The 12,299-nt window shown below is 44.6% G+C and overlaps 1 protein-coding gene across 6 annotated transcripts in view; it reads right to left on the bottom strand.

The window, feature by feature from the left end:
* The window catches only part of bmper (BMP binding endothelial regulator), a 50,210-nt gene that overhangs the window by 34,112 nt on the left and 3,799 nt on the right, over positions 1–12,299 (bottom strand). The window lies entirely within an intron of this gene.

The raw sequence follows: 12,299 nt of genomic DNA, 5'->3' as shown, positions 1-12,299 counted from the left end.
ACTAAGATTGGTCAAAATTTGTAATTTGAAAATTAGAATCTGACCAATCTTCCTGCACTGAGGGCACTGGGGTTAAATGAGGGGGAGACGTTACACACCCCCACAAGCTACTGTAAATCCCAGGAAATCTCCTGTATTGACTCCACACAAGGAATTTATGGCCAATGCTCTGGCTTAAATTCTCCAGGTTTCAGATCACAACATAGAAGAGTATTGCACAGGAACAGATCCTGGGCTCACCATGTCTATACTGACCATGATGCCAATTTAAGCTAATACCATCTGCCTGCACATGGTCGGTACCCTTCCATTCCCTGTCTGTCCAACCGCCTCTTAAATGTTGCTGTCATTTCTTCTTCCCCCATTTCCCCTGGCAATGAATTCCAGGCATCCTCTAAATCTCTTTTAAACTGTCCCCCTCTCACTTTAAATGCATGACCTCTGTATTTGACATTTCCAGCCTTGGAAAAAGACTCTGGCTATCTGCCCCAGGGGTTCTCAACCTGTGGTCCACAGACTCCTTGCTTAATGGTATTGGTCCACGGCATCAGAAAGGTTGGAAACCTGATCTACCCTGTCTACGCCTCTCATACTGACTAGGTTGCTCCTTATCTCACAGCACTCCAGAGAAAATGCCCAAGTTTATCCAATTTCTAATACACTCAGACAACATCCTGGTAAACCTCTTCTGAACCCACTGCATCCACATATAATTTGGCAACCAGAACTGCACACAATGCTACAAACTGAATTTTCACACAGCTGCAACATGACTTTCCAACTTTTTTCTCAACATCATGTCCGATGACGGCAAGTATGCAGGTACAGCTTTACCACCCTCTCTACCTGTGTTGCCACTTTCAGAAAGCGATGGACTTGCACCCCAAGATCCTTGACAAATCAGAGGGCCTAAGGATCCTGCCATCTACAGTGTATTTTCCTCTTACATTTGTCCTTCCAAATGCAACACTTCACACTTGCCAGAATTAAATTCCATTGGCCATTTCTTCACCCATACTGTATTTCCAAGTGATCTAAATCATGCTAAATCCTTTGACAACCTTCCTTACTATCCAGAACTCTACCAATGTTTGTGTGGCCTGCAAATCTACACCTTTTTGTCCAGTAGTTCATATACATCCATCCCCAGGTTAAACACACCAGACACAGAGGAGTGATCGGACTGAGGTGTCTCAGAAGGGGTTATCAAACATTCCTTCCTGCAGAGGCTTGTGGAGCTCTCTTTCACACACCACAGTTTTCAGGAACCAAATGACCTCGACATTTCATTCCTCAATCTTTACAACCCAAGGCCCGTCTGCAGAAAGTATAACACATGTACTGATCATTTCACTTCCTGCAGACAAATTAATAAAGGCTGAATATGTTTGCCAGGAACTGCTGAGTGCAGTTGATCAAAATTCCTCTGTGGTGGCAAAAACCAATACTTTGGTCTGCCATTCTGCATTCTATCTTTCATGAAATCAATAACATTTAAGTCACATCTGTGTCAAATTTAGTTAATGAAGTGGCCACGGGAGAGATGGAATTCAATAATTATACCATCTAGAGCAAGGTTCAGTCACGTGTTCTATTGATGGAAAGCCAATGGTTAAAGTAACAAAGTAACATGCTCTGGATTAAGGACTACATATTAATAACCAGACTCCTTGTTCCGGTTTACTACTGAAGGACAACAGCCACGATTCAGTGTTTACTGAAAAAATGGTCAGGGATTGAAGTTACTTCTTGCAAAACAAAAAATACCGCAAGCCAGAAGATTGAGAGGTTTGGGCATGTTTAACCCAGGGAGGACATCGATCTGTGAAATCTATTTCTGTTAGTTAATCCAGTTTTACTGCAAAAGCCGGATCAGAATTCTCTGCCCAAACATGGATAGCCCGTTGCCTAGGCAACATAGACCAGAGGGCCCTGGAACTGACAACTGACCTCCACCCTCCTCCTCCAGCTAACAGTAGCACAGTCTGATAATCGGGGGAAGCTACTGTCTCTGGCTTGGAGTTTCCTTCGTGGTAACAAGTTGAGTTGAGCTAGCCTGCCTGACACCAGCCTCCACACAAAGTAGTGGGGACCTTTACCACTGAATCCCAATTTCCAGCTCAGCAGAGACGGTGATGTGTGCCTCTCTCTCTATGTGCAACAATGTCACAATGGCTTGGCCAATTCCATTAGCTCATTCCTGACAACACATCCCAGAGGTTGCCAAGTAGCCTCACTGATAATTTTAGATACCCACCCTCCTGCAACCACCTCCCCCATCCCACAGGTAGTCACCTCTCCATCTTGGTCCGAGCCTGGGACAGAGCCCTCTTCATCAGTGGTGACATCGTGACCCACGCCCACGTGTAAAACCACTCTGGCTCCCTTCAGTTCCTCCATTATCTGCAGCCACAATCTCACACCCCCAGGAAAGAACGGCTCCATTACAGTGCAAGCACCTGGACCCTGGAGAGGTGTAGGAGGCTGGGTTGGGGACCTCAAACATCTCACAAATACAAATTATAAGCAGGGTGCTCCAGGACACTGTTCCCCCAAACGTCTACCACTGTAGGTGGGTGGTACCTCCTCTCACCCCCTGGCTCATTTGGTTTATGATGGGAAGTTGCACAGAGGACCCTCACCCTGCTGGGAGCACTGCGACTAACTGAACCAGAGGTGGCTCTGTTATCTAATGACAGAGTGAAGGGAGAGGCCAGAAGCTCCGTGGGTGACCCTGCCGACATCACTCACCCAGCTCATTACCACTCCACTGTCCCCTGAGTGGCAGAAACCCTATCAGGCACATTCACTGTGCACGAGGTTTCAACCACACTAGGCTGTGGGGAGTGTAAGTTCCTGCCAGCCTGTGAGTGTGTCGGTGTAGCTGGGAAGTGGAGTAGAGCTGCAGTAGATGGTGCTGCCGCCGCATTGGTGATGGTGGTGACCCAGTGAGTAGTGAACCTGGCTGTGGCAGGGTAACACGGTCCAGCCACACACAGCACCGACCTCTGTGCGGGCCACCAAACACCTGGAGGGTCAATTCCTGTAGCAACATCAGAGACAGCAGATCGTCATGCAGTGAGAGATTCCCTCACTGGTGTTATCCTCACTATCAGTGATAGCTCACCCCAAACCCCTCCAAGGCATCGAGGAATGGCAATAAATACCAACAGGTTTGTTTGTGTCCCACTCTCACTATCAGCTGAACTCTCAGTCAGCTGAGAGAATGGGTCAGTTTGATACCTAGCTCCATTCCCAAAGAAACATAGAAACACTGCATTGAAAAGGTTTGTTGTCATTGTTTTCCTTCTGAAGTCTGGGTACAAATTTCACATTCTGTGAGCCATGTGTGAAGCAACACTTTTCTCAGCAACCTTCATCCTGATTTGGTGTTTTCTCAACTGGATCACAGGTTGGATTACAAAATCACTTGCATTATGGCAACTAAAAATATTAACATCGGAAAGCTGTCAAAACATTACCCGATCATATTCAAAAATTTAACCTGATCTTCAAAGATAACTTGGAAAGTGCCAGGAGGCCAGTGAAGCCAGTTAGGTCAGATAGTGTTTTTGATGCAGGGAGCTCTGCCTGTGACTCAAGTGTTCATGTGTGTGTGAGATGTGACCCTCACTGCACATTCATTCAGACCACAAATACATTATCAGGCTGTGAATTGTGCACGAGGCACAGGTGAAATCAGTTTCAAAGGGAAACCATCTCCAATGCAACGAGCCCACCAAACTTTTGATTTAATCTGGACAATGACAATGCACTAAGTTATATCAAAACACATCAGCTAGATTTCATGTTTGGTTATAATATTAAAGGAAAATGCAGAAGATCCTCTGAAACTGGGCAGCCCTTTATTGAAGAACATTTTCTCAGATTTCATTCGTTGGTCCTTCGGACAGGTATCACTAGATCATGTGCTCCACAGATCTTAAAACTTACAAAGTTCTTACAGGATTAGACAGGCTGAACACAGGGAGGAATTTTCCCTCTCACTAAGAGTCCATGACCTAGGATTAAGGAGGACAGTAGGGCTAAGATGAAGAGAAATCTCTTCACCCAAGGAATGGTGAACTTCAGAGTTCTCCACCGCAGAGGGCAGCAGAGACCAAGCTGCTGAATATTACATACAACATATAGCAGTTCAGGCTCTTTGATGTGCAGTGGTGTGCAGATCTTTTAACTTACTCCAAGATAAATCTTACTCACCCTCCCACACAGCCCTCCTATTTTTCATCCCTATATAAGAATCTCTTAAATGTCCCCGATGTACCTGCCTCCAGCAGTACATGCACTCACTGCTCTGTAAAAACTTTACCTCTGAGATCCCACCCCCCATACTTCCAATCACCTTAAAATAATGCTCTCTCATATTAGCCATTGCTGCACTGGGAAAATGGTACTGGCTATCCACTTAAGCACCTCTCTCAAGTCTCCTGTCATCCTCCTTTGCACCAAAGAGAAAAGCCCTAGTTTACTCAATTTTTCCTCATAAGACATGATCTCTAATCCAGGCAGTATCTTGGTAGATTTCCTCTGCACTCTCCCTAAAGCTCCCACACCATTCCTATAATGAGGTGACCAGAACTGAAAACAATATCTAAGTGTGGTCTGTCTAGAGTTTTACATCTTGAACTCAGTCCCCTGGCTAATAAAGGCAAACACACCATACGCTTTCTTAACTACCTTATCAATATGTACTGTAACTTTGATGGATCTATGGAAGGGGACCCCAAGATCCCTGATCCCTCTGCACGGCTAAAAATCCTGCCACTAACCCTGTACTTTGGCTTCAAGTTCAACATTTCAAAGTGAATCACTCCACACTTTTCCAGATTGAACTCCATCTATCACGATTGAGCCCAGTTCTGCATTCTATCAATGTCCCATTATAACCTGTGACAACCTTCTGCACTATCTACAACACCACCAATCTTTGTGTCATCTGCAGACCTACTAACCCACCCTTCCACTTCCTCATCCAAGTCATTTATAAAAATCACAAGGAGCAGAGGTCCCAGAACAGCAACCTGCCGAACACCACTAGTCAGCGGACATCCAGGCAGAATACACTCCATCTACTATAACCCTCTTCCTTCCGTGTCACTTCCTCGAAGAATCCAATCAGGCTTGTGTGGCACAACCTGTTCCTCACAAAACCATACTGACTATCCCTAATCAGACTATGCTTCTCCAAATGCACGTAAATTATGTGTCTTCAACAGTTTCCCCACCTCTGATGTAAGACTCACTTGTCTATAATTCCTAGGATTATCCCTATTACTTTTCTTGAACGGAAGAATAAATTTTAGCCACCTTCCAATTTTCTAGTCCTATTCCTGTAGTCCTGCTCTTAAGAAGCATATGAGACAGAAAAAGTGAGGACAGAGGAAGGTCAACTGTGATGCACTACATGGAGGAGAAGACTTCAACATCATGGCCTTCTGCTCTTGTGAACCAGAAGTTAGCAAATGTCTCCCCTGACCGGAGGCTCTGGTGCCCCAAAAAGGATCAAATGGACATGAAGTCTGAATGGGTCTTTGTCCTCTCAACAACCCAGGTGCTCACACAACCAACCTCTCCAGCTGTGCCCACCTGAGCTCTCCTGGTGTCCAGAGAGTGAACATAGAACAGTACAGCACAGGAAATCTTGGCCCACAACATCTGTGCCGAACACAATGCCAAATTAAACTCAGTCTCTTCTATCTGGAGCTGATTGTGGACTTTAGGAAAGTGCAGGCTAACCACTCCTAATTGCAGATACATAGCTCCTCTGTGGAGAGAGTTAGGAGCACCAGATTTCTGGGAGTGTGATTTATGGACAATCTCACCTGGCCCCTCTTTGGTCAAGAAAGCACAGCAGCAGCTCCAACTCTTGAGGAGATTGAGACAAGTGGGGCACCACTCCCCACCCCATTATAATCAATTTTTACAGGAGCACCATCAAGAGTGTCCTGACCAGCTGTACCACGATCTGGTACAGGAATTGCAAGGAATCTGACTACAAGTCCCTACAAAGGATAGCAAGAACTGCTGAGAGGATCATTGGGGTCTCTCTTCCATCCATCAGAGATATTTATCAGGAATGCTGTGTATGCACGGCTCTTAGCATTGTTGATGATCCCTCCCATCTGTTCAATGATGTCTCTTAACCCTTACCATCAGACAGGAGGTACTGTAGCATTAAGACAAGAACTGTTAGGATGGAAAACAGCTTCTTCCCCCAGGCTGTAAGAGTACTGAACTCCCTGTCACAGCCCAGGTCTCATCATTCATGAAGCCCCAGTAGCTTTATATTGTTTACTTTTTAATTTGTGTCATAAGTGCACCTTATTATTTGTTAATTTACTAGTGGTAATATTATTTTATGTCTTGTGTGTGTGAATTATGTGTACTGTCTTGTGCACCTTGGTCTGGAAGAACAGTGTTTCATTTGGCGAGATACATGTGTATGGATGAATGACAATAAACTGAACTTGAGCTTGATCTCCATCATTTCATTCCTGCATATTCTGTCTGTGCTGCACTTTCTCTGTAACTGTGGCACTTTATTCTCCCTTCTGTGATGGTTTTTCACTGCATTGATGTGATGAAGTGATTTGTATGGATGGCATGCAAAACAAGCTTTCCACTTTGGCTTGATGTATGTCATGGAGTCATGCTGATTGGAAAAAGGCCCTTCAACACAACTTGATCGTGCTGAGTTGCCCAGCAAGCTAGTCCCATCTGCCTGTGTTTAACTCACAGATCTCTAACCACCTCCTATCCATGTACTTATCTAGATGGCTTTTAAAATTTGCTAGTATGGCTGTCTCAACCACTATTTCTGGTTGCTCATTCCAAATATGCACCACCCTTTGTGTAAAGTAGCTGTACCGAATGTCCCTCTTAAATCTCTCACCTCTGACTTTAAACTGATACCCTCGTTTTTAGCTCCTCCTACCTGGAAAAAAGTCCATGTGCTTTCACCCTGTCTCCCTTGATCACCCCTTGATCTCTTACACTCCAGGGAATGAAGTCCCAGCCCATGGAACCTGCCCTTGTATCTCAGTGGCCTCTTCATTAGGTACACCTGTTTGTTAATGCAGACATCAAATCAGCCAATCATATGGCAGCAACTCAATGCATAAAAGCATACAAACATGGTCAACTGGTTCAGTTATTGTTCAGACAGAACATTAGAATGGGAAAGAAATGGGATCTAAGAAGAGACCTGAAATGGATGGACTACAGCAGTAGAAGACCACACTGAGTGCAAGTTCTATTGTGTAAGTCTTATGTAGACTTGGCACTGCACTAGACACAGGCTTCCAGTTGGAGAAACAACCCTTGACCATTATCCTTTGTTTCCTACCACTGAACCAATCAGCTATTTCCCTCACCCCCACCCCTGCATCCCATGCAAGCCTAGACCACAGACAAATCTGCCATGAATGGCCCTGTCAAAGGCCTTTTTAAAGTCCACATGGACAACATACACTGCCCCACCCTCCTCTATTCTCTTGGTTACGTTCTTGAAGAACTCTAAGATTTGTCAGACATGACTTCCTATGCACAAAGCTGTGCTGACTGTTGCAAATCAGACCCATTTCTCCAAATGATGGTCTGATCCTTCACCTTAGAATCCCTTCCAAGACTTAACCCACCATTGATGTCAGGTTCACTGGTCTGTAGTTTCCTGGCTTGTTTTTACCACCCTTTTTAAACAACCCAGTAACATGTCAGCCACTTTCCAGTCTTCAGGTACTTCCAAAATTTCTGTAAGGCCTTCCAAAATTTATTCTCTAACTTCCATCAAGGTCTGGGAATGCACCAGGGCAGGTCCAGGGGAATTATCCACCATACTGCTGTTCTAGCCTCCATACTTCCTCCCTGCAAATTCTTCTATGGTCCAAGATGAAACCAATGATTTCATCCATTTCTTGATTTCCATCATTTTCCCCACAGTGAAAGTGGAAGAGAAATATGGGTCTGAGAGGAAAAATGGTTCAGCCATGATAAAATGGTTAGCAGACTCAATGGGCCAAATGGCCCAATTCTGCTCCTACATCTTATGCTCTTAACTACACATAGTCTAACATTCAACATTTTTATTCTCTTTTGTGAGTAAGGCATATGATGGGGAGCTAGAGGAGGAAAGAAGAAAGTTCATCTACTGTATGCAGAGGCTGGATGAAATCAGAGGGACAGTGTCAGAATAAGCCAGGACATTATAGACCAGTGAACCATCATTAGTGGAAAGTTATTGTAAGATAATCTAAGGGACTTGGATAGATGGGGACTGATTAGGGACAGTCAACGTGGTTTTGTGAGTGTAAGTTGTGTCTAACTAATCTTATCGAGCTTTTGAAGAAGTTACCAGGAAAGTTGAAGGCAAGGCAGTACAAGTTGTCTACATGGATTATAGCAAGGCCTTTGACAAGGTCCCGTATGGGAGGTTGGTCTAAAAGGGTCAGTCACTTGGCATTCAAGATGAGGTAATAAATTGGGTTAGACATGGAAGAAGCCAAAGAGTGGTTGTAGAGAGGTTCCAGCCTCTCTGACTGGAACCCTATGATTAGTGATGTGCGCAGGGATTGGTGCTGGGTCCCATGTTTGTTATCTATATCAACTATATAGATAATGTGATAAACTGGATCAGCAAATTTACAGATGACACCAAGCTTGGGGGTGTAGTGGACAGTGAGGTACACTATCACAACTTGCAGTGGGATCTGTACCAGTTGGAAAAACAGGCTGATAAATGGTAGATGGAATTAAATATGGATAATTGTCAGGTGTACCTTGGGGGGACCAATCAGAGTAAATCTTACCTGGTGAGTGGTAGAGGACTGAGGAGGTGTGGTAGAACAGTAGGATCTGGAAATATAGATCCATAATTCCTTGAAAGTGGCATCACAGGCAGATAGGGTCATAAAGAAAGGTTTTGGCACATTGGTCTCATAAATCAATATATTGAGTGTAGGAGTTGGGAACTTTTGATGAAATTGTATAAGATGTTGCTGAGGCCTAATTTGGAGTACTACGTGAAGTTTTGGTCACCTACTTAGAGTTAGGTGTACAGTAAATAAGATTGAAAGAGTACAGAGAAAATTTACAAGGATGTTGCTGGGACTTGAGTACCTGAGTTATAGGGAAAGGTTAAATAGGCTACGACTTTCTTCCCTAGAATGTAGAAGACTGAGTGGAGATTTAATAGAGGTATACAAAATTATGAGGGCTATTGACAGTGAGGTTGGGTGAGATTGAACTAGAGGTCATGAGTTAAGGGGTTGGGAGAGTGTGGAATGAGCTGCCAATGCAAATGGTGGATGCAGAGTCGATTTCAACATTTAATGGACATTTAGATAGGTACATGGCTGAGTCGGGTATTTCGGACTATGGTCTGGTTGACTAGGCAGATTAATGGTTTGGCACAGACTAGATGGGCCAAAAGGCCTGTATCTGAGCTGTAATGTTCCTTGACTTTTTTGTCTATGACTAGCTGGCAGTCACTACCTGGGATTTATTTACAGAAACAGAGTAGAAAGGCATGGAAGCTTTGATGAAACTTTATAAAACACTGGTTATGTCATAACTGAAGTAACCGTGTCCAGTTCTGGGCCACAACTTAAGAAGACGTGAATGTTTTGGAGGATGCTGAGGAAATTTACAAAGTGATTCATTCCAGGGGTGAGAGGATTTGGAGTTTCCTCTTGGAACAGAGGAGGCTGTGAATGGATCTAATGGAGGAGAGAGAGAAAAAATATTTCCATTAATAGAGGCTCAAGAACTGGAGATATTGATACTAAAGATAGTGGTTGGTTGGTAAGTTGATGGAGCAGATCCTGAGAGGCAGGATTTATGAATATTTGGAGATGTATAATATGATTAGGAATAGTCAGCATGACTTTGTCAAAGGCAGTTCATGCCTTACAAGCCTAATTGAATTTTTTGAAGATGTGACTAAATACATTGATGAATGTAGAGCAGTAGATGTAGTGTATATGGATTTCAGCAAGGCATTTGATAAGGTACCCCATGCAAGGCTTACTGAGAAAGTAAGGAGGCATGGGATCCAAGGGGACCTTGCTTTGTGGATCCAGAACTGGCTTGCACACAGAAGGCTAAGAGTGGTTGTAGATGGGTCATATTCTGCATGGAGATTGGTGACCAGTGGTGTGCCTCAGGGATCTGTTCTGGGGCCCCCTTCTCTTCATGATTTTTATAAATGACCTGGATGAGGAAGTGGAGGGATGGGTTAGTAAATTTGACACAAAGTTTGGGAGTGTTGTGGATAGTGTGGGGGGCTGTCAGAGATTACAATGGGACATTGATAAGATGCAAAACTGGGCTGAGAAGTGGCAGATGGAGTTCAACCCAGATAAGTGTGAGGTAGTTCATCTTGGTAGGTCAAATATGATGGCAGGTTATAGTATTAATGGTAAGGCTCTTGGCAGTGTGGAGGATCAGAGGGATCTTGGGGTTCGAGTCCATAGGACACTCAAAGCTGCTGCGCAATTTGATTGTGTGGTTAAGAAAGCATACAGTGCATTTGCCTTCATCAGCTGTGGGATTGAGTTCAAGAGCTGAGACGTAATGTTGCAGCTATATAGGACCTGGTCAGACCCTACTTGGAGTACTGTGCTCAGTTCTGGTTGCCTCAGTACGGGAAGGATGTGGAAGCCATAGAAAGGGTGCAGAGGAGATTTACAAGGATGTTGCCTGAATTGAGGAGCATGCCGTATGAGAATAGGTTGAGTGGACTTGGTCTTTCTCCTTGGAACGACGGAGGATGAGAGGTGACCTGATAGAGGTGTATAAGATGATGAGAGGCATTGATCATGTGGATAATCAGAGGCTTTTTCCCAGGGCTGAATTGGCTAACACAAGAGGCCACAGTTTTAAGGCGCTTGGAGGAGATGTCAGGGGTAAGTTTTTTACGCAGAGAGTGGTGAGTGCGTGGAATGAACTGCTGGTGATGGTGGTGGAAGCGGAAACAATAGGGTCTTTAAAGAGACTACTGGATAGGTACATGGAGCTTAGAAAAATAGAGGGCTCTTGGTAACCCGGGGTAATTTCTAAAGTAAGTACATGTTTGGCACAGCATTGTGGGCCAAAGGGCCTGTATTCTCATGTAGGTTTTCTATGTTTCTATGAATGAAGGTGATAAGCAAAATAACTAAAACTGAAATGAATAGTGAAGTGATTTACACAGCAAGCAGTTGGGATTTGGGATACAAGACATTGGGGATGCCTTAACATCCCACAGGAGCTGCAGGGCTATGAGAGGATCAGAATGTGGGACTGGCTGGATTGAGCTTACATAGAGCTGGTTTAGACATGACTTGAATCTTTCTGTGCTATAACAATTCCCTTGATTCCAAGGTGTTACCTGACAATAGCCTTTGCAAACGACAGCTGTCAAACTGGTGACATCTTTTCTATCTGGTTTGTGGGTCATGTGGAGGGAGAAGTGTCCATGTGTGGGCGAGGTGGCCATGCATGTCTTCTGTGAATCCGGTGAATAGTAAAGACAACACTAATAGTGGAGTGGTGACATTGCATTGATGGGTCCTGGGTTGCAGTGCCCATCAGGTGGCCTAAAACTTGCTGGATAAGCTGCAGTGAAGAAATGCCAGCTCCATCACCTCCAGATGCTACCTTCCAGAGAGGTCTTCAAGGGTCACAAGGTGATCCTTGCAACTGAAGACTGCAAATGTTCAGGAGACTGGCTAGTGTGATACAGTATGGCACTGCACTTTACTCACAGGACTTGGTATCAAACTGAACCTCTCACCAACTGTAAAAGTCCGCACAGACCTTGACAAAGTGCACTGCATAAGCTGCCTGCGATCCAGCACAGACCGCAGCCAAATGAGTAGCTTTACTCAATGTGTTCAAACAGGAGCTGGACTTCCAAACGTAAACCAGTGTCTTGGCTCCAACCCGTGTTGATAAACATTTGCTCCCACTTCTCCACATACGGAGCTGTTAATCAAGCAAACAGGGCAGTGTGCCTGGTAAACATTCAGCGCACGCACACACATCCAGGAAAATAACCAATGTTGAAACTGTACTGCATCGCTGAAGCAGCCAGCTTCTCGTACAGACACCAGCAGTCCCTAGGGGATAGGGCTACCCCAAGTGCTCAGCCGCAGTAATACAGAGGCCTTGCTTCTTCCCCGGTCTCTCAGAGCCGTGACTAGGGAAGATATTCAGAGCTGCTCATGCACAGCCGACCCATCCAACAGAGCAACCAGGTTCAATCTCAAACTCCTTCCAATCCAAGATTTCCCCACTTTGTG

Source organism: Hemitrygon akajei, chromosome 1 (genome assembly GCF_048418815.1).
Source record: "Hemitrygon akajei chromosome 1, sHemAka1.3, whole genome shotgun sequence".
In the NCBI taxonomy this organism is placed as follows: Eukaryota; Metazoa; Chordata; class Chondrichthyes; order Myliobatiformes; family Dasyatidae; genus Hemitrygon; species Hemitrygon akajei.
The sequence above is the reverse complement of the archived record's forward strand: the minus strand, read 5'-3'. Positions and strand labels throughout refer to the sequence as shown.